Source organism: Ranitomeya imitator, chromosome 2 (genome assembly GCF_032444005.1).
Source record: "Ranitomeya imitator isolate aRanImi1 chromosome 2, aRanImi1.pri, whole genome shotgun sequence".
NCBI lineage: Eukaryota > Metazoa > Chordata > Amphibia > Anura > Dendrobatidae > Ranitomeya > Ranitomeya imitator.
In genome coordinates this window covers 776,026,494-776,049,593 of record NC_091283.1, presented here as the reverse complement: position 1 = coordinate 776,049,593, position 23,100 = coordinate 776,026,494, and the positions used below count along the sequence as shown (strand labels likewise).

The 23,100-nt window shown below is 41.5% G+C and overlaps 1 protein-coding gene across 2 annotated transcripts in view; it reads left to right on the top strand.

The window, feature by feature from the left end:
• The window catches only part of A1CF (APOBEC1 complementation factor), a 70,020-nt gene that overhangs the window by 3,228 nt on the left and 43,692 nt on the right, over window positions 1–23,100 (top strand). The window lies entirely within an intron of this gene.

The following is a 23,100-nucleotide window of genomic DNA, read 5'->3' as shown; positions in this document are numbered from 1 at the left end:
TTCAGGATGAAAACTGAACGATTTTTCATAAGCTCGTCTGACCTGAGAACGAGAAAGGCCAAACATACACCACATCAATGGTGCCCTGTTGGATTGAGGCTATGTGCACACATTGCGGATTCTCTGCGAATCCGCAGCGTTTTTTGCGGTGCAGAAACGCTGCAGATCCGCAATTGATTTACAGTACAATGTAAATCAACGAGAAAAAAAAATGCGGTGCACACTTTGCGGAAAATCCGCTGCGGAAACGCTGCGGTTTAAAAGTAGCAGCATGTCACTTCTTTTTTGTGAATCTGCAGCGTTTTTGTACCCGTTCCATTATAGAAAACCGCAGGGGTAAAAAACGCAGCAAATCCGCAAGAAAACTGCAGCAAAAACGCACAAAAAACGCTGCGGAACCGCACAAAAAAACGCGACAAATCCGCAGGTGCGTTTTCTGCCAGGAGAGGCAGAATCCGCACCAGAAATTCCTAAGCCTAATCCACAACGTGTGCACATAGCCATATTCTGAATGATTCACCTAACATGCACTTCTAAAAACAACCCTTCGCAAGATAAAAATGTATACTGTGCAATATATTTTTTATGGCTGTCTGTAGCAGACATAAAATACCTATAATCCATTAAATTGAGCGAAAAAGAAAAACTTTTTTTCATAATAAAGACAACGTAGCAAGAAATGCAAAAAATATGCAACAAAATGCATCTTTTTTTTACAATCCAGTCATAGTGGATTTTTTTTACATTTTTGTAGAAATAGCAAGAAAATATTTTCCTGTCATTTTTACAGAAAATGGAACAAAATCTCGACCACAAAAACACAGCATGAAAAAAATATTTTGTAAATAAAATACAGTGGATATAAAAAGTCCACACATCCCTGTTAAAATACCATGGTTTTTATTGTAAAAAAAAAAATAAAAAATCACAAAAAATCATTTCAGAACTTTTTCCAGCTTTAAAGGGAACCTGTCACCTGAATTTGGCGGGACCAGTTTTGGGTCATATGGGCGGAGTTTTCAGGTGTTTGATTCACCCTTTCCTTACCCGCTGGCTGCATGCTGGCCGGAATATTGGATTGAAGTTCATTCTCTGTCCTCCGTAGTACACGCCTGCGCAAAGCAAGATTACCTTGCACAGGCGTGTACTACGGAGGACAGAGAATGAACTTCAATCCAATATTGCAGCCAGCATGCAGCCAGCGGGTAAGGAAAGGGTGAATCAAACACCTGAAAACTCCGCCCATATGACCCAAAACTGGTCCCGCCAAATTCAGGTGACAGGTTCCCTTTAATGTTATACACAATCAGAAAACCTATGAAGAATAAGTGCAAGGCAACAATATACTCAGTAAAAGATAGCTTTTATTGAAAAAATAGTTTAAAAAAGTTTAAAAATGTAAGACACAAGATATCCAAAGCTGATGAGCATAGTTTTGTTAAACAGCTTTAGGCCATGTTCACACAATGCGTTTTTTACTGCGGAACCGCCGCGATTTTGCTGCTGCGGCTCCGCAGCTGTTTTCCATGCAGGGTACAGTACAATGTACCCTATGGAAAACAGGAACCATTGTGCACATGATGCGGAAATTAACTAAAAAAGCCGCGCTGAATAGCTGCGGTAAAAAAGAAGTACCATGTCACTTCTTTGTGCGGAACTGCAGCGGTTCTGCACCCATTGACCTCCATTGTGAGGGTCAAACCCGCAGTAAAACCCGCAGACGAAAAAAATATCTGCGGGTTTTCTGCAGTTTGTGGTGCAGAACCGCTGCAGCAGGAAGTGCGTGGGCGGAGTGTGGCTGCCCCCCCGTGCTCCAATCCCACCCCCCCATGCTCCGATGCCACCCCCCGTGCTCCGACGCCCCCCCCCCCCCGTGCCCTCATCTCCCCCTTATACTTACCGGGCCTCCCGGTGTCCGTCCATCCGTCTTCTCCCTGGGCCCCGCCATCTTCCAAAATGGCGGGCGCATGCGCAGTGCGCCCGCCGAATCTGCCGGCCGGCAGATTCGTTCCAGGCACATTTTGATCACTGTGGTAACCTCACAGTGATCAAAATTAGAAAAAAGTAAATGACCTCCCCCCCCCTTATCACCCCCATAGGTAGTAACAATAATAAAATAAAGAATTTTTTTTTTCCCCCACTACAGTTAGAACTAGGGGTAGGGTTAGGGGTAGGGTTAGGGTTAGGGTTAGGGGTAGGGTTAGGGGTAGGGTTAGGGTTAGGGTATTTTCAGCCATTTTAACCCTAAAAAACTTCCTAGAAAACACACAGACTCTGCAGAGAAAACTGCATAAAAAACCGCACTAAAAACCGCATTAAAAAAACGCACCAAAAAATGCACCGAAAACGCACCAAAAAACGCACCTACGTTTTCTGCCAAGAGCTGCGATTTTTGGCGCAGAAAAAACAGCAGGGAAATCAGGAACGTGTGAACATGGCCTTATACAGATCTAATCTTTTAATAGATACAGGCTTAATACTGCATAGTAAAATGCCAGAGGTAAGTATAATAGTATAGCAAAATATGTAATATGTAATCCCAATATTACAGATGGATACCAATTAGCATAAGATAGCATAAATAATAGACAGACATGGTATATCAGACTGAAGCGTCATGAAATGGCAAGAGTATAAGGGTGCGTGTCCACGGTCCGTAATGACGGCGCTTTGGACGGAGCAGAAAATCCACTCTGCCAAAGTGCCGCCCCCTTCTGTACACGCGGTGATTCCAGATGTGTTCATTGCACACATCCAGAATCTCGCACCTCATACATAGGGCCCTGTTAACAGACATGCTGCGCTCTAAAAAGACGTGTCTCATGTCCATAAACGCAGGGCCGCCGGGTGCGTGTTCGCACTCATAGTGGAGATGGGAAATCCCCTCCGCTATGCTGTAACATCTGGACGCTGCAGATTGAACGCTGCGGCTGTATGCAGCATTCAATCCGCAGCTAAACCGGATGTAATCCGGCCCATGGACACATACCCTAAGTCCCATAAGTGGGAAATGTAAGTGTGCACAGTGACATAGAAAAGACTCACCAGTCAATGAAAGAACCGCACCCGGCGAGCGTTTCACACCTAGTTTTGTCAAGGGGTGATGGTAAATAGCACTCCACACTATTTAAGGCTATAAATTCAATCAGAAACTGTTGGTGTTAGGATTATGACATGTGATGGATAATATGGTATTGTTTAGAGGGCGGACGTGATGTCAAACGCCATCTACAGATGGTCCACCTATCAACCAATGATACAGACAGAAAGGAATTTAGTATTCAGTAATATGAGTCACACTGTTCTGTATACGATCATGTGACCGACGTACGTTGGTTGTCCAGTGATGTCACAGTCATGTGACTAATAATGACGCTTCCGCCACATGAGTGGCAGCGTCACAGCCACATGACTGCTTAGTGCAAGGTATATTGATGCATAATGGTCACTAAGGGTATGTGTCCACGTTCAGGATTGCATCAGGATTTGGTCAGGATTTTATGCAGGTAAAATCCAGACCAAATTTGCACCTGAGGTCACTGGCAGGTCGCCTGCATTGTCCTTGCGTTGTTTCTGCAATGTAAGGACATGCTGCGTTCTTAAAAGATACGCCGCATGCGTCTTTTAATGCATAGTGGAGACGGGATTTCATGAAATCCCCTCCACTATGCTGTAACATCTGGACGCTGCGTTTTTGACGCATCTTTCCTGATTGTGGAAAGATACCCTTAGTCTTTATGTCATTGATCACATGCTTCCTTTTTCTAACGATTTGATTGGTAAATTCCTTCCTGTCTATATTTCATTGGTTGATGGGCGGACCATCTGTGCTTGGCATTTGACAACACTTCTGCCCTCCAAACGATACCATATTATCCATCACATGTGGGATAATTTAATCATATCTCCAATGGTTTCTGATTGTCTTTAATAGCCTAAAATAGTCTGGTTGTGCTATCTACCATCACCCCTTGATGAAGCTAGGTGCGAAACACGTGTCGGATGCCGTTCTTTCATTGATTGGTGAGTCTCCTCTATGCCACTGTGCACACTTACATTTCACACTTACAGAACTCACTCTTGCCATTTCTTGATACTTTAGTCTGACATACCATGTCTGCTTATTATTTATGCTATCTTATGCTAGCTGGTATCCGTGTGTAATATTGGGATTACATATTGTACATTTTGCTATACTATTATACTTACCTCTTGCATTTTACCATGCATTATTAAGCCTGTATCTGTTAAAACATTAGATTTTTATCATGTTTACCCAAAATTATGCTCATCAGCTTTGAATATTTTGTGTCATTTTTAAACTATTTTTCAATAAAAGTTAAATTTTACTGAGTATATTGTTACCTTGCATTTATTCTTTATAGGCTTTCTTGTACCTACATGTGCTAATTGGCATGCCTACCCTGTGCTCATATTTGTATAGGTTTATGTCATACATAATCAGTACAATGCAATTGGAAAAAGAAAAGTAAAGGACTAAAATCATGTGGTTGCATAAAAATGAACACCTTTTATCTAAAACTTTGTTGACGCACTCTTTGAATTTATGACTGTTTTCAATCTTTTTGGATAGACGTCTATCAGCATGGCACAGCTAGAATTGACAATCTTTGCCAACTCTTCCTTGCAAGTGTTCCAAATGTAGGACATGGTTAGGGCATCTCCTCTGTACAGCGCCCTATTAAGGTCATTGCACAAATTTTCAAGTGGATTAAAGTCTTGGCTCTGGCTGGGGTATTCCAAAATGTTGATCCTCTGTCAAAGCCATTCTTTTATTAATTTGGAGGTATTCAGAGGGTCGGTGTTGTGCTGGGAGGTGAAAGTCCTATTCATCCTCAGAATTTTATCAGAGGTCCGAAGGTATTGAAGCAAAATTGACTGATATTTGAAACGGATTATAATTCCTACCACCTTGACAAAATCTCTAGATGAAATCCAGCTGCCAAAAACAGACCCAATAAATAGTACAGCTTTCACAATGCTTCACTGTGTGTATGATTTTGTTTTGGTGATGCAAAGTCTTTGCTTTGCTCCAGAGGCGCAAAGTTTAACCTTGATCTCAGACAATACCATGTTTTCCCACATATTTTTGGCAGACTATTTGAGTATTGGCTTTGTCAGAAGAATATGGGAGATTGTTGTCACATACAATCACAATCAGCAAGTGCCGGAACACTCCTGCAGCTCCTTTAACATTACTGTGGGCCTATGGACTAATTTTCTTCTTGAAGATGTCCAGTTCTAGATAATGCTGCTGTTGTGCCAAATTTAAGCCACACCTTGATGAAAGTCGTCACAGTGTTCCATGTTATATCAAATGGCTTGGGGAAAAAATGTTTTAAAGGAAGAAAGATGTCCAGCTCCACCGAATCCGTGCAGATAAAATTTCATTATTCACAAAACTTGTAACATAGAGGATACAAACTTCAGCACAAAACCAAATGGGTGGGAATCTCGACGCGTTTCCGGAGACTAAGCTTAAGGGAGCTTAAGATTAACATGTCTGCCAGCACATAGAATGACTACAGACTCATTTTTGACCAGACAACCCCTTTTAACTCTTTCACTGCCAATGACGTATAGATACGTCATTAGTCTTGTCCTTGCATTTGTGGCGGGCTTCAGCACTGAGCTTGCATTTTTCCCTGCACATGCCCTTTGGCACCCCTGCTACATAATTGCAGGGTACTGATGGATTGGCATGACAGCTGGGGCTCTGCAGAAGACCCCCATGCTTGTCATTGTAAATCTCCTATGATTGTCAACACGTGGCTGGTGTTCATAGGAGATCGTGATTTTTGGTGAAGCCCTGCTATGCGTAGCAGAGACAATCAGAAAATACCAGCTTCAAGTTTCCGAATAAGACTATTCAAGCAAGTAAAAATGAAAAAAAAAAATGTAAAGGAAACACAAAAATTCAAATCACCCCTCTTTTGCCCCATTCAAAATCAATTAAGTAACAAAAAAATACCCATATTTGATATTGCTGTGTTCATAAATATCCAATCTATCAAAATATAAAGTAAATTAATCTGATCGGTAAACAGTGTAACGAGAAAAAATAAAAAAATTACAAGATTATACTTTTTTGGCCACCAGAGCATTACAATGAAATGCAATAACGGGCAATCAAAACATTGTATTTACTCCAAAATGGCATCAATTAAAATATCAGGTCGGTGCGCCTCAGATCAGGAAAATGGAAAACACTATGTGTCTCGGAACATGGCAACATTTTTTTTTCCTTAAAAACCTTGGATTTTTTTTTCTGTACTTAAATGAAAAAGAACCTATACATGTTTGGTGTCTGCAAACTCGTAACGACCTGGAGAATCATAATGTCAGGTCAGTTTTAGCATTTAGAGAACATGGTAAATAAAAAAAATCATTTCACCGCACTTGGAATTTTTTTCCCGTTTTCCAGTATACTACGTAGTAAAATGAATATTCAAAATTACAACTCATACCACAAAGCCCTTATATGGCTATACTGATGGAAAAATAAAAATGTTATGGCTCTGGGAAGAAGGGGAGCAAAAAACGAAAAGCAAAAATGGAAAATCACCTTTGGGTGAAGGGTTTAAGCTACAAAAACAAAGCCATAGGTAACCTTTAAGGTGGAGAGGGGGATGCCTTTTATGCACAGAGCAACACAGCCCTAAGAGAGAATAGGATCCCTGTCGCTTTAAGTATGTGCAGGAAGCGGAGCACGCCTACTAAGAGCATTACTAGGTGACCTGCCAAGGGGATGCAGGTTCCTAGCAGAGAAAGGAGCCACGGAGAAGGTGAGCAGTACCAGGGGAGTTGTGTAATAGGCGCCGGTCTCCCTGCACAGTGGAGACCGGACACGCAACAGGGACAGAGCGGATGAGATACATAACATCGTGTGATGAGGGCCGGTCTCCCTGTTCATGAGAGACCTAACCTGCGGCTGAGGGCATGACAGGGCCCCTCACCCGCTGGGTTCGGTCGCAGTAGCGACCACTGTGACTGTAGTGGTTACGCCCCTGGATTTAAGTAAAAAAAAAAAAACATGGTCTAGGGAGCCATGTGAATGCATCACTTTTTCCTCTGTAGGATTTTTTGCGAGGATTTACAAGAAGATTTTACTGCAGATCCACATAAAATGCTTAAAATACTTTTTAAATAAACTTCCTATTAGTTTTACTAGGAAATGCCCAAAATAATGTGAAAAAAACATTACTGTGTACACTACAGGAGGTTTCCAATTAAATTCAGTCAGATTTGATGAATTTTTTTTAATCTGTATGAACAAACCATTAGGCTACATTCGCATGATGTGTATTTGGTAAGATTTCTTATATTTAAATCAGAAAAAAATGTACTCAACAAAAATATAAAATTTTGATATTGCAGATTTTATGTAGTATTTGTGCACCTGTTAGTTAAGTTACTTTCATTTTTTCATTTGGTTTTTGAGTGCATGTTTTTTTACATGCGTTTTCATCGCATTCTTGTCTCTTTTTGCTATGTTATTCTTTAAATAAAGCTGCCTTGTTTTTGATACTTGCTAGTATTTGGCTTTGACAAAACATTGATAGTCATTTCCGATTTCATGTGTTTTTTTTACTTCTGGATTTTCCACATCTAATGCAATTCTATGGAGAAATTATGTGCATAAGGCCATGTTCAGTATTTAGTCAGCATTTTACCTCAGTATTTGCTGCAAGCCAAAATTAGGAGTGAAACCACAAAAAGAGGACCTAAAAATCCTCCAAAAATTGAAAAAAACAGCAGAAAAAAGGCAGCGATATTTACCTGCCCAGGCCTCCAAACAAATGAACTATCAGGATGCAGTAGTCCCATGTAGTTAAGATGGCGGCAACACAGGTGCAAAATACCGAGACAACCACTAATGCACAAGGTTTGTATGTGGCGCTGTTCACATACCGGTGATGCACAGTATCAGGAGTGGAACAATCAGAGGAAAAGTCTAATAGAAGCACGTCACCACTTCTGGATTTATCACCCTCTCCTAATTTTGGTTTACAAATACTGAGGTAAAAAACTGACCAAATACTGAAAGTGTGAGCGTGGTCTAAAACTGAACGTACCACAAAAGAAATGGACATGTTGTGGATTTGAAAAATGAACCGTAAGATTTCTATAAATCCCATGCACTTTGCTGGAGCTCTGAGACACTGCTTTTTTGATGCTGCAAAAATAAGCAGTGTAAAAAGCTTATTAAAAACTCATCATGAGCACACAGTCTTCAAGTGCTGATTGGCGGAGATAATAGTCCTGCAAGGTGAATTTGTACCGATCAGACAAATACAATTTATACTTTCGATATGCCATAAAAGTAAAAAAAGGTAAAACCCCATTAATTTTTAATGCGGTCCCCAAATTGGTTCAGTGGCAATGTGGCCTTTGGACCAAAAAAAGTTAGGCACCTCTGCTCTAACCTTGTAACTAAGGAAATCTTCATACACAGGAGTTTTTTTTGTTTGTTTTTTAAGAGTTCTGAGAGCTGATCCACTCAAAAACAACTTCAAAATCACTTGGTAAACTCTTCCTATTTATTCCTATGAGAAATCCACTTTACTATTCACAGGAGCTGTTTTAACTTTTATTCTCCCTGAAGAAATTTTAAAAAGAAAGCCTGGTGGAAAAATAAGTTTTTTTTCATTTCTTTTAAGTCGATCCGGATGGAATCCATTTCAACTAGATATAAAATACAGAGTGCATGACATAGGGTATTCGTGATGCCCGTGAGTTTCCCTTATACAAACCAATATCTTTAAAGGTATTTCAGAGGTTTTTTAAAGGTTTGTTCAGAGACCTGGGCAGGTAAGCGCTGCGATCCCTTTTTCAGCTGCATTTTTGAAGGATTAAGGCTATGTGCACACGTTGCGGATCGGGGTGCAGAATTTTCTGCACAAAATCTGCATCTCCTGGCAGAAAACGCAGGTGCAGATTTGACATGCTTTTTATGCGTTTTTGTTGTGGATTTTGTGCGGATTTAATGCGTTTTTTACAACTGCGGATTTCTATAATGGAAAGGTGCAGATCCGCACAAAAGTAGTGACATGCTCCTTCTTTTGATCCGCAGCGTTTTCATGCGGAATTTTCCGCACCATCAGCACTTTTTTTCCTACTGATTTACATTGTACTGTAAATCACTTTGCGGATTTGCAGCATTCCTGCGCGGATCTGCACTAAATCCGCATCGTGTGCACACAGCCTTAGTCCTCAACTAGATATAGCCAAATCAAAAGGCTGAAAAAAATACTTCAGAAAAAAAATCCTCAAAACCATTTCAGTAGAATAAGAAACTCAGTGCCCTCAAAAAAAAAACTTTCCCAGAAGCAGTTTCTGCTTGAAAAACTGATTGTTTCTAAAAACTTCATGTGTACATGGCCTAAACATCATGGCCAAGGCAAAGTGAGTGTTGGTGCTTTTCTGATGTCTAGCACCTAGTTCGCATGCACCACCAGAAACGTCCATTAACCCCATGTCTGCCTCTGTAGATAGGGTCATTAAGGTTCAACAAAATCGCTCGCTGCTATAAGCAACCCAGACTGATTCTTACGGCTTGTGCAGACGACTTTAAGGCTATGTGCACACGTTGCGGATTAGGCTTAGGAATTTCTGCTGCGGATTCTGCCTCTCCTGGCAGAAAACACACCTGCGGATTTGTCTAGTTTTTTTGTGCAGTTCCGCAGCGTATTTTGTGCGTTTTTTGCTGCGGTTTTCTTGCGGATTTGCTGCGTTTTTTACCCCTGCGGTTTTACATAATGGAATAATGTCATCCGTGTGCAATTGTTTTTTTTACTTGTTAATCATTTACAAGACATTTAGTTTCCTGTCCTACAAAATATCAATGTATCTGGAAAAATTGGATGTTTTACTGGTGTTACAAGGAAAATTGCACATGCTGCGATTTTATTTTTTTTCCCATATGCAGATTGTCAGTGAAAAAAAAAAATTGCTCATTTGCACTGCTCCACTGAATGACATTACTCCAAGTACAATCTGTTCTTTTTAACGGACAGCACTTGGGCTGAAAATATGGTCGTGTGCACAAGTCAATAGGAGAGTCCTTTTGATTTCTCAATAAATTATCAATACTGCAAATGTCCCAATGGCCTCTTACTAATTCAAGGCACTTAGTGGTTTGTTATGGAACCTGCATCTACTGTAGGTAAAAAAAATAAACCTCAAAACATCCATATGACAGTGTACTAGAGTCCATTCTGTTTATTCAGACACCCGTGGAAAGTTTTTAGCGCAATATTTATTTTTATTGCTGGGTACTGTTGTTTTTCTGTATTTTTTGAACTGTATGTATATATCTCACGCTTATGTGGAGAGTCCTACACTTTTATCTTTTGGTACTTTGTGGCACACCTATCAAAAATTACCTCCAATTGCATCTCAACTAAAATATTGTGAAACCATGAGGTCTCCCACACCGTTTTATTGCCATTACAATATACTGTAAATTAGTTTTTCTGTGTTTTTTATTATGGCCTATAAAAATTATACAAGTTTGGACATCCCTGGTCAAAATTATTATTGCCAATGCAAAACTTTGGACACCCTGCATGGTTAGTACCTTTCTGACTCTGCACCCCACCCATCAGCCCAATGGTGTTTATCAGGTACGGACAGGGGCTGAAATTCAGCCCTGGCATTTGAAATCACACAGGCCCCCATGAACCTGATGGGGATATATTACTAATATTACCCTGGATGGAGTAAAGGAAGATTTTCTACAAGACCAATATTTCTAATGATGCTCGTGGCCTGCTGGGGTAAGGCTACTATCACACATCAGGTTTTTTGCATCAGGCACATTCCGGCGAATTTTCAAAAAAAGTATCCGTTTTTTTCAATAGAGTTGCATTAGCGCCGGATTGTGCCTGATGTCCCAACGTTTCATCCATTTTTTGCCGATTCCGTCCAAAATTTCTTTTCCGGCGGATGGAGAAAACGTCCAGAGGAACATTTTTTCAGTCCTACGGAAAACCGCACAGCGACTGAAGCTGCTAAAGACAGATTATGCCTGAAGCTAAAAAACTGATGTGTGAAAGTAGCCTAAGTGACTGAGTCAGTGACTTTGTACTCCATCACATCTCTTAAGAGTATGGGTGTCTTGAGAACACGAATTCTGTTAACAATGTAGCAGACAAGGCAGCCCATGACCAGACAGGCCCTTCTGGCATTTGCCAGGATTGCCAGATGGCCAGTCCGGCCCTGTTGTTTATAATCAACTCTTGTACCTACCAGCTTACTTTAATGTGCAAGTTTGTAACCCAAGAGAGGCCATGTTTGCCCATCATTCACACTGTAGACTTTTATTGCACAAGAGAGGCATTTATTAGATGATGGGACCCATCAGAGAAGTGTCACCTGGTCGCGGTTGATGGGCTCACATGAGTTAGCCAATTTATGCGCTAAGAACCTTCACTTTTGTAAGTAATTTTTTTTTAAAAAGTATACTTTTTATTACAGTTTACTCAGCAATTATGATAGATTTTGTGTTCGCATGTGTATTGGTCTCTACAGAGTGCAGCTACATTCCTCCTTTTTGCAAGTTATGTATTCATTGCAGTAGGCACCTGTTCATACTATATTGAGTTGCAGGTTGGTTTTTTGCTATATATAGTTAGTACCTAGTAGCTCCCCTTTTAAAAGAGTATAAAGGCACAGATGATTGGCCTCGGGGAGACCAAAACATCCAACACCGCGGAGACACCATCACGTGTTTCTCAACGCAGTGATTCCAGAACACTGCCCCCATCTCTTATGGGAAATATGCAAATGCATGTAAAGAAGCTGCGGAGACACCATCACGTGTTTCTCGACGCAAGCAGTGAATAGCCAGGCCTTTCCCCGGGAAGGAACAACCACGGGAAGGGCAGCATCCTATGAAGGAAAGCCACCTATGCCAAGCATGGTATCCATCCACAGACAGCTGTTTCGGGGTTTATGCCCCTCATCAGTGTGGAGTAGGAATCTGGCTATTAGGAGCAGTGCCTAGTAAAAAGGCTATAAAGACACAGATGATTGGCCTCGGGGAGACCAAAACATCCAACACCGCGGAGACACCATCACGTGTTTCTCAACGCAGTGATTCCAGAACACTGCCCCCAAACAGCTGTCTGTGGATGGATACCATGCTTGGCATAGGTGGCTTTCCTTCATAGGATGCTGCCCTTCCCGTTGTTGTTCCTTCCCGGGGAAAGGCCTGGCTATTCACTGCTTGCATCGAGAAACACGTGATGGTGTCTCCGCAGCTTCTTTACATCCCCTTTTAAAAGAGTCACAGCTTGTAAACGCTTTTTGTAGTCAGCCAAGAGTCTTTCAATTCTTGTTTGAGGGATTTTCATCCATTCATCCTTGGAAAATTCTTCTAGTTCTGTGAGATTCCTGGCTTGTCTTGCATTCTCTGCTATTTTGAGGTCTAGCCACAGATTCTCAATGATGTTCAGATCAGGGGACTGAGGGCCATTGTAAAACCTTCAACTTGACCTTTTTGAGGTCGTCTATTGTGGATTTTGACTTGTGTTTAGGATAATTTTCCATTTGTAGAAGCCATACTCTTTTCACTCTAAGCTTTTTTTTACAGATGGTTTTATGTGTGCATCAAGAATTTAACATTTCATCGAATTCATTCTTCCCTGTACCTGTAAAATGTTCCCCATGTCATTGTCTTCAGCACAATCCCAAGCATGATTGATCCACCCCCATGTTTAATGGTTGGCGAGTAGTGATGAGCAAGCATACTTGTTGCTCGGGTTTTCCCGAACACGTTCAGGTGGTCTCCGAATATTTTGATGTGCTCGGAGACTTAGTTTTCACAGCTGCATGATTTACAGCTGCTAGACAGCCTGAATATATGTGAGGAATGCCTGTTCGTTAAGGAATTTCCACATGTATTCAGGCTGTCCAGCCATAAATCATGCAGCTGAGGATACGAAAACTAAATCTCCAAGCACTAACAAATACTCAAAGATCACCCGAGCAACAATGCTAGTCACTCATCCCTAGGGTTGAGCGACCTTGACTTTTTTAGGGTCGAGCCGGGTTTCGCGAAACCCGACTATCTCAAAAGTCGAGTCGAGTGAAATCGGCCGATTATGGCGAAAAGTCGAGGATCGACCGAAACACGAAACCCAATGCAAAGCCAATGGGATATTATTTTTTTTTTTTCCTCTCTCTCTCTTTCTCTCTCTCTCTCTCTCTCCTGAAAAGCTGGTGTTACACAGTGCAAATCGCTACAGCGCACAAGCGACAACATGGCGATAGGCGTCCACGCCCCTAAGACCTATGTCATCACTCTGCCCACGCCCCTTCATTGGCTGAAAAAAATGGCGCCAAGCACGTCATACGAAACGCGACTTTGGCGCGAAAGTCGCGTACCGCATGGCCGACCCCACACAGGGATCGGGTCGGGTTTCATGACACCCGACTTTGCCAAAAGTCGGCGACTTTTGAAAATGAACGATCCGTTTCGCTCAACCCTACTCATCACTATTGGCGAGATGTTCTTTTCCTGAAGTTCGTCTTTTATTTAACCTCATAGGTCCACAGGACATGTTTTGAAAATGCATTAGACTTGTTTAGATGTTCTTTTGCATACGTCGGACACTGAATTGAAGGTGAGAATGCAGGAGAGGTTTTTCTGATGACTCTTCCATGAAGGCCATATTCGTGCAGGTGTTTCTAAAAAGTAGAACAATTTACCACAACTCCAGAGTCTTCTAAATTTTTCTGAAAGTCTTTTACAATCAGTGGGTACTGATTTGCCTCTTTAGCAATCCAATTAGCAGCTCTCACTGAAATTTTGCTTGGTCTTCCAAACCTTATCTTGACCTCCAAACTTCCTGTTAACTGCCATTTATTAATTACATATCGAACTGAGGAAAGGGCAACTTGAAAATGCTTTGCTATCTTCTTATAGCCTTCTCCTGCTTTGTGGACCTCCACCATTTTCATTTTCTGAGTGCTAGGCAGTTGCTTAGAAGAAGCCATGGCTGCTTTTTTTGGCACAAGATTAGAGGAGGCTGGATTTTTATAAAGCTAGGAAATTTGCATCGCCTGGCCTTTTCTAACAATGATAGTGAGCATGACAGAACCATAAAAGGCTAATTAAGTCTGAAACCTTGATCAGTTATCTGAGCACACAAATCTCCAAGGGTGCCCAAACTTTTTTGCATAGGCCCATTTTCCTTTTTGTATTTTTTTTTAAATAAAAAACATGACAACAGATATAGTTTTTTTTGCCTAAAATACAAAGGTAATGTGTCATCTTTAACTTTAGGCCTTTTAGAGATCATTTCATTTTCAACTTGCTTAACTTCTGTCATTGCAGCACTAACAAGTGTAATGCATTGCAATGCTGGTGCATTACAATGCATTATACCAGCGATCAGAGTAATAAAAGTTAAAGTCCCATAGAGGGAGTAAATAAAACTTTAAAAAAAGTTTATAAAAATTGTAAAAATGCCTTAAAAAATCATAATAAACAAAAACACGTGTAAAATATAAAATCAATACTGTCGATAAGTATATTAAAAAAAATAATAATAATAATAATTACACATCTGGTATCACCACATCCAGCACGTTCAGCTCTATAAAACTGCAACACTATTTATCCCCTTCAGTGGACATCATTAAAAAAGGGGGGGGGCAATAAAAATATATGCTTTTTCTCACATTGCCAAAAAAGTTGACTAAAACACGATCAAAAAGTCGAATGTTGAAAAACCGTGGCGGAAGATTCCCTATAATGAGGCAGATGGAGACATTGTGGATGCCATTTGGCCTATGATCCGGCGGTGCCTGTGTTTTTAAGCATGCATAAAAGCACGGTCGGCCACGGTTTTGTGCACATTTGAAAAGGGGGACTCCACTGAACACAGGCCAGACGGAGTCCAAAGCAACTCTGCTGCCCCATTATAGTGAATGGATCCATTGGGAGTTTCTTCTGAATCACGTCACTTGGAGGTTTAGTTGGAAACCCTGATGTAAGTGCTCAGCTTAGAGGATAAATGTGATCCAAAATGCAGGGCTGGTTTTAGACTAAGTGGGGCCCTGGGCAAAATTTTAAAGTAGGGCCCCAAATTCTCACATATTGCACCATCACACAGAAACATTTCTGTTGTATTTACAAGCACTAAATTCAGGCTGCTAAACAAGCGTGGTCGACAATATTGAAGTTGTTCGGCACTTGTTTCCCGTCCTCTTTAGGGTAAGTGCACACGTTCAGTAATTGGCGGCGCATTGGACGGAGCACATGTCCACCACCTCCAAAGCGCTGCAGGTTATTGAACACAGGTGAATCCACATGTGATCATTGCGCCATGCGGATTCACCGCATCCAATACATGGAAATCCTATCCACTATGCTGTAACATATGGACACTGCACAAGTACACAGCATCCAAACCGCATCGTTTACTGACCGTGTGCACCTAACCTTACTCTGGCTGAGAAAGAATGATTGGCACGGATAGTCCTCGATACAGTATAATGCAGGTCCCATATAGTACAAATAGTAAAATGCACTCCCCATGGTCCTTGATAGAGCATAATGCAGCACCCCTCACACAGTATAACGCAGCACCCCTCGCACAGAGTATAACGCAGCACCCCTCGCACAGAGTATAACGCAGCACCCCTCGCACAGAGTATAACGCAGCACCCCTCGCACAGAGTATAACGCAGCACCCCTCGCACAGAGTATAACGCAGCACCCCTCGCACAGAGTATAACGCAGCACCCCTCGCACAGAGTATAACGCAGCACCCCTCGCACAGAGTATAACGCAGCACCCCTCGCACAGAGTATAACGCAGCACCCCTCGCACAGAGTATAACGCAGCACCCCTCGCACAGAGTATAACGCAGCACCCCTCGCACAGAGTATAACGCAGCACCCCTCGCACAGAGTATAACGCAGCACCCCTCGCACAGAGTATAACGCAGCACCCCTCGCACAGAGTATAACGCAGCACCCCTCGCACAGAGTATAACGCAGCACCCCTCGCACAGAGTATAACGCAGCACCCCTCGCACAGAGTATAACGCAGCACCCCTCGCACAGAGTATAACGCAGCACCCCTCGCACAGAGTATAACGCAGCACCCTCGAGTAACACACAGTATATTTGCCATATATTCTTTTGTCCTACTACGCAATATCTTATGTGTATCAAGTCACATTTGCTTATTGTAGAGCTTCACTACAACTAGGAAGTTTTAGAGTTAAGTACCCCTACTACACCACCAGCCTTTATATTCCTTACTGACACGTTGCAGGCACTACTGGTTGGTTGCTAACATTTTTCAGATCTCACTATTCATTGCATTTTGAACCATGCACAAATATCTATTATTTTTAATAAAAATTCAGTTTGAAAATTGATAAATTTTCAAAATATTTGCCAAATATCCAATATTTTCACAAATAAACACCAAAAATATTGTCTTAAATTTACAACTGATGTAAAGGACAATGTGTCATGGAAAAAACAGAATCCTTTGGATACAAATGGAGTGTTCCAGAGTTATTACATAAAGTGAGGCTAGTCCAAATTTTAACATTTAGCCTAGTCAGGAAGGTGAAAAGGCAGACAAGGGGTTAAAGGGAATTTACCACCAGGTTTTTGCAACCTAATCTTAGAGCAGCATAACGTAGAAGAAAACACCCTGATTAAAGTGATGTGTCACTAATGGGCTGCTTAGTGTTGTTTTTATAAAAATCAATTTTTTATCAGCAGAAGATTATCATCCGGTTTGTTCAACCCTGCCACCAACATTGATTGGCAGCATTCTGCCTATGCACAGTGTACATAGAAAGCCGCTAGCCAGTGTTGTGGGCGGGGTTATGCAGAATTTAGCATTCACAGCACTGCTAGATCTTAAAGGGAACCTGTCACCTGAATTTGGCGGGACCGGTTTTCGGTCATATGGGCGGAGTGTTCAGGTGTTTGATTCACCCTTTCCTTACCCGCTGGCTGCATGCTGGCCGCAATATTGGATTGAAGTTCATTCTATGTCCTCCGTAGTACACGCCTGCGCAAGGCAATCAAACACCCGAAAACTCCACCCATATGACTGAAAACCGATCCCGCCAAATTCAGGTGACAGGTTCCCTTTAACTAATGGCAATACAGTATACTCATGTCTCAGTACATATTGTAACTTAGGTCACAAGAAGTTTTAGTTGCTACATCACATAACATACAATTATCTAGTTTTATATTAACACAAAGTGTAATCATCTGGTTAGTATTATGGAAAAAAATATTATGAAAAAAGCGATGCAACATATTATATTACTGTGACCATGTATCAAGCTGCTCCAGTCATTTTTAAAGCATTTTAGGTGCATATAAATATTTTACATATTGTTTCCATACAATTCCTGTTAATACTGGACGTGCCACTTTAAACTGGCAGCCATGTTGGTGAGGTTATGTGCGGACTTACCTTGGTTTTAGATATTTCGGGTTTTTTCTTTTAGGCATTTTTGTGATTTTTGACAATTTTGTTTTGGTGATTTTTCTTTTTCGACCAGATGTTACTTTAACATATTACAAAATGCACAAGAGACAACCTATTTTGGAATGGGAGTTTTTGGAGTTGCTTTTTTTCTAATACTGTAACTAAAGTAGCATGCTTTGTTTTTCTGCGCATGTTTATCATGGCAGGGAAAGTAAATTGAAAAATATATGTTTAAAGTTAAGGGAAAAAGGCCACTAAATACGCTTGAAAAAAATGATTAAAGGGAATCTGTCAGCAGGTTTTTGCTACTTAATCTGAGAGCAGCTTAATGTAGAGACGGAGACCCTGATTCCAGCGGTGTCACTTACTAGTCTGCTCAGTGTAGTTTTCATATATCAAGGTTTTATTAGCAGGATACACTGGAGGACTTCTTGGTCTCCTGCCACACTGCCCCCACTGACTGGCAGCTTTCTAACTATGCACAGAGATGTACATGTCCACAGAAAGTTGCCAATCGGTAACGTGGGAGAGGTTATATAGAGCTCCGCATTCGGAGAACTGGTAGATCTGCAACAGATAAGTTTTTAATCAAATTTGCAGCACACAGTAAACTTAAGGTACCTTCACACATAACGATATCGTTAACGATATCGTTGCTTTTTGTGACGTAGCAACGATATCGTTAAGGAAATCGTTATGTGTGTCAGCGACCAACGATCAGGCCCCTGCTGGGAGATCGTTGGTCGCTGAACAAAGTCCAGAACTTTATTTCGTCGCTGGATCTCCCGTGGACATCGCTGGATCGGCGTGTGTGACACCGATCCAGCGATGTCTTCACTGGTAACCAGGGTAAACATCGGGTAACTAAGCGCAGGGCCGCGCTTAGTAACCCGATGTTTACCCTGGTTACCAGCGTAAAAGTAAAAAAAAACAAACACTACATACTTACATTCCCGGTGTCTGTCCCCGGCGCTGTGCTCTGCACTCCTCCTGTACTGGCTGTGAGCGTCGGTCAGCCGGAAAGCAGACGGCGGTGACGTCACCGCTCTGCTTTCCGGCCGCTGTGCTCACAGTCAGTACAGGAGGAGTGCAGAGAAGCAGAGCGCCGGGGACAGACAGCGGTAGGTAAGTATGTACTGCTTGTTTTTTTTTACGCTGGTAACCAGGGTAAACATCGGGTTACTAAGCGCGGCCCTGCGCTTAGTAACCCGATGTTTACCCTGGTTACCGGCATCGTTGGTCGCTGGAGAGCTGTCTGTGTGACAGCTCTCCAGCGACCAAACAGCGACGCTGCAGCGATCCGGATCGTTGTCGGTATCGCTGCAGCGTCGCTAAATGTGAAGGGGCCTTTAGTGACACATTGCTGGAATCAGGGTCTGTCTATGCTGCTCCCAGATGGGGTAACAAAAACCTGGTGAGTGGTGACAGATACAATTTTTAAAGGGTATGTCAAAGTAGGCAAACATAGACCACAAAACCGATTGAAAACACCTACTGTACTTCAAAAAAAAATGTGACCAATTTAATTAATGTATCTCCAAAAAGACAATTAAAATAGAGACAGAATAGGCCAATATTGATACACTGATACATACATTTACTAGTCACCACTAGGCTTGAGCGAAACGGATCGGACAAATTCAAAAGTCGCCGACTTTTGGCAAAGTCGGGTTTCATGAAACCCGACCCTAGTGTGGGATCGGCCATGCGGTCGGTGATCTTCGCGCCAAAGCACCATTTCGTATGACGTGTTTGGCACCATTTTTTCAGCCAATGATGGAGCGTGGGTAGAGTGATGACATAGGTCTTAGGGGCGTGGACGCCTATCGCCATCTTGTCGCTTGTGCGCTGTAGCGATTTGCAATGTGTAACACCAGATTTTCTGTTCAGGGACAGAGGAGAAAGAGAGAGAAAAAGAGATAGATTTCCCATTGACTTTGCATTGGGTTTCGTGTTTCGGTCGATCCCCGACTTTTCGCCATAATCGGCCGATTTCACTCGACTTTTGAGATAGTCGGGTTTCGCGAAACCCGACTCGACCCTAAAAAAGTAAAAGTCGCTCAACCCTAGTCACCACTTCTAAGATCTTAGTTGTGAACCCTTGCTGTTCAATTCAAGAGTCTGAGAATTTGTAAGGTCGAATTCCCACCATAAGCGAATGAGATATATAGAAATCTATAATGCTCTTTTTTTTTTTCATGCTGCGTAAACTGCTTGTTTCAAATCTGCAACGTGTCCATTTCTTTTGCGGATACACGCTAAGTTTAATGTGCGGATTTTCCCTATTGGAATGCATTAGTAGTGGAAAATCTGCAGATAGAAAACCATTTTTTTATGCATTTCTGCTGTGAAAATGTAATAAAAACATATAAACCACACAGTAAAGTTTTCTCAAAGCCAACTACTGGGAAGTATTGAAAACAAAGCAGCTTGATCGAAAACAAACAAAAAAGAGACAAAAAACCCAGTGTGAGAAAGCACAAGTAGCCGAATTTAGTAGAATTGCTGAAGAAAATCTTCAACATTAAGAGTTTACCAAATATTCATCATGGGAACTTTAATCTAAGAGTAGGACTTATGTCCTGCCTTGGAAGTCCCATGTAAAATCAATAAGTGGGTTAGGATCAGAAATAGCAGGCAATACATCCAAGGAATGATTCAGACTTTCAGAAGATTCCTACTTTTCGGATCATGGCTCAAGAATATAATGTTGTTCACGTGAAGTTCTGACACAAAGAAGTACGGCTTATCGGAGCGGTCACACGGTGCTAGATTTATGGAGATCAGCAGAGCAAACAGTGATCAGAGGGACATGGAGAGGTAATCAGATGGTGACAGCTCGGAGACAGTGCCACATGGGTGCATGGTTTAATGGGACCAAACATTTCTGATAGCAGATAAGATAGAATAGAAATGTAATTGATAGAAGATAAACATGGATTCCCTTATGTCATATCCGCAGCACAATCATGGGGGCACTTCTGACACTGGTGGGACACAAGAATGGATTCATTAAGCTCTCAGTTCTCTCACGTGTTCTTTCTGTTCTGTGGGCCTGGGACAGATGGTGTTGTGGTGCACTACACAGCTGTCAGTAGAACATTTTAACATAGTTGTCTATGACCGGTGACTTAACCGGCTGCTCTCAAGACTCTCATATGGAGAGCTGTAGTCTCACAAAAGTTAGAGAGCCACCAGCTGACGACTAATGTTGCAATTTAAGGCTACTTTCACACTTGCAATACTTCGTTTAGGAGAAAAAACGCATCCTGCAAAAGTGCTTGCAGGATGCGTTTTTTTCCCCATTGACTAACATTAGCATTGCATTGCGACACTTTGCCACATGTCGCAACCGTCGTGCCGTGTTGTGGCGGACAGTCGGCAGCAAAAAACGTTACATGTAATGTTTTTTGCAGCGTTGTGTCCGCCATTTCCGACCGCACATGCGCGGCCAGAACTCCGTCCCCACCTCCCCGCAACTCACAATGGGGCAGCGGATGCGCTGGAAAAATGCATCCGCTGCCCCCGTTGTGCGGCGCATTCACTGCTAGCATCGGTACATCGGCCCGATGCACTGCGACGGGCCGAGTATGACGCTAGTGTGAAAGTAGCCTAAGCCACATACAAACATTTCCTTCCTCGCCTATACTATTAACATATTCCAACATGAGAGGCCTAAAATGGCCAGCTAATAAAAAATATAGCCTGCTGGGAGGTGTTTACACTATATGTGGCAATGATGAGAGAAATTGAAGTAATGTTTATCATGAAAATGTGTAACAGCAAATGTAGCTACTATTATAAGCCCTACTATTATAAATGTAGCTACTATTATAAGCCCTACTATTATAAATGTAGCTACTATTATAAGCCCTACTACTATTATAAGCCCTACTATTATAAATGTAGCTACTATTATAAGCCCTACTATTATAAATGTAGCTACTACTATAAGCCCTACTATTATAAATGTAGCTACTATTATAAGCCCTACTATTATAAATGTAGCTACTATTATAAGCCCTACTATTATAAATGTAGCTACTATTATAAGCCCTACTACTATTATAAGCCCTACTATTATAAATGTAGTTACTATTATAAGCCCTACTATTATAAATGTAGCTACTATTATAAGCCCTACTATTATAAATGTAGCTACTATTATAAGCCCTACTATTATAAATGTAGCTACTACTATAAGCCCTACTATTATAAATGTAGCTACTACTATAAGCCCTACTATTATAAATGTAGCTACTATTATAAGCCCTACTATTATAAATGTAGCTACTATTATAAGCCCTACTATTATAAATGTAGTTACTAATATAAGTACTATTATGAATGTAACTTCTATTATAAGTCCTAACCAATGCTAGCACAAAAAACAGGATTCAAAGATCCTCCAACAATTCAAAAAAATAGCAAAAAGGGCAGGAGCTTCTTACCTGCCCAGGCCTCCAAACAAATGCACTATCAGGATGCAGTGGACCCAGATGGTTAAGATGGCGGCAACACAGGTGCAGAAAAACCGATGAGGCAGCCACTCACAACCTACCAAACTAATGGAGGGGGTGGCTGCTTGGCATATGACTGCACATTAGAGACTTGTATGTGGCGCTGTTCACACAATGGGAATGCACAGCATCCAGGTTAACGGCCTATTAGTGACGCCCTTCTATTAGCTCAGGCGGGCTGCCCAGCGCTATTAAGATGCATCCCATGTGAACAGACACCACAGTTTACAAGACAGAATGGGCCCAACTGCACCCTGAAAAAATGCAAAAAACACATCTCTAAAAAATATGTGAGGTATTAGTTTATATTCTGGCCAAAATATGTAAGCTCGTAACCCAACGTCACGGGTCCCCACACTTACGAGTCCTACTCTAACCAATTCTAGCAAAAAAACAGGATTCAAAGATCCTCCAACAATAAAAGTCCCATTGTGTGAACAGCGCCACATACAAGTCCCTAATGTGCAGTCATATGCCAAGCAGCCACCCCCTCCATTAATTTGGTAGGTTGTGAGTGGCTGCCTCATCGGTTTTTCTGCACCTGTGTTGCCGCCATCTTAACCACATGGGTCCACTGCATCCTGATAGTGCATTTGTTTGGAGGCCTGGGCAGGTAAGCATCTCCTGCCCTTTTTGCTATTATAAGTCCTACTATTATCATTCTAACTACTATAAGTCCTATTATCAATGTAACTATTGTACTACTATTATAAGCACTATTATTATTGCAACTATAAGCACTGCTATTAATGTATCTACTATTATCATTATGACTACTATTATAATCACTACTATTATCAATGTAATTACTAGTAGAAGCAGTAGTATTATAAATATATTTGTTACTAAATGCAATAAAAAAAAAGTCTAATTGTGAGGTTGACTAGATATTGCTGGATTCTAAGCATACATGTAGTGATTTACATTTTTACTGACCTATTGGCATTACCAAATCCACTAAGAACTAAACATTCCATAGATTTGCCAGAACCTGTTTACATTGTGGTTAGCCCCACAAATGTTCGTCCTCTGATAATCTATTCATGTACCTGGATACTGAGTGCAGATGTAGTGAGCGGA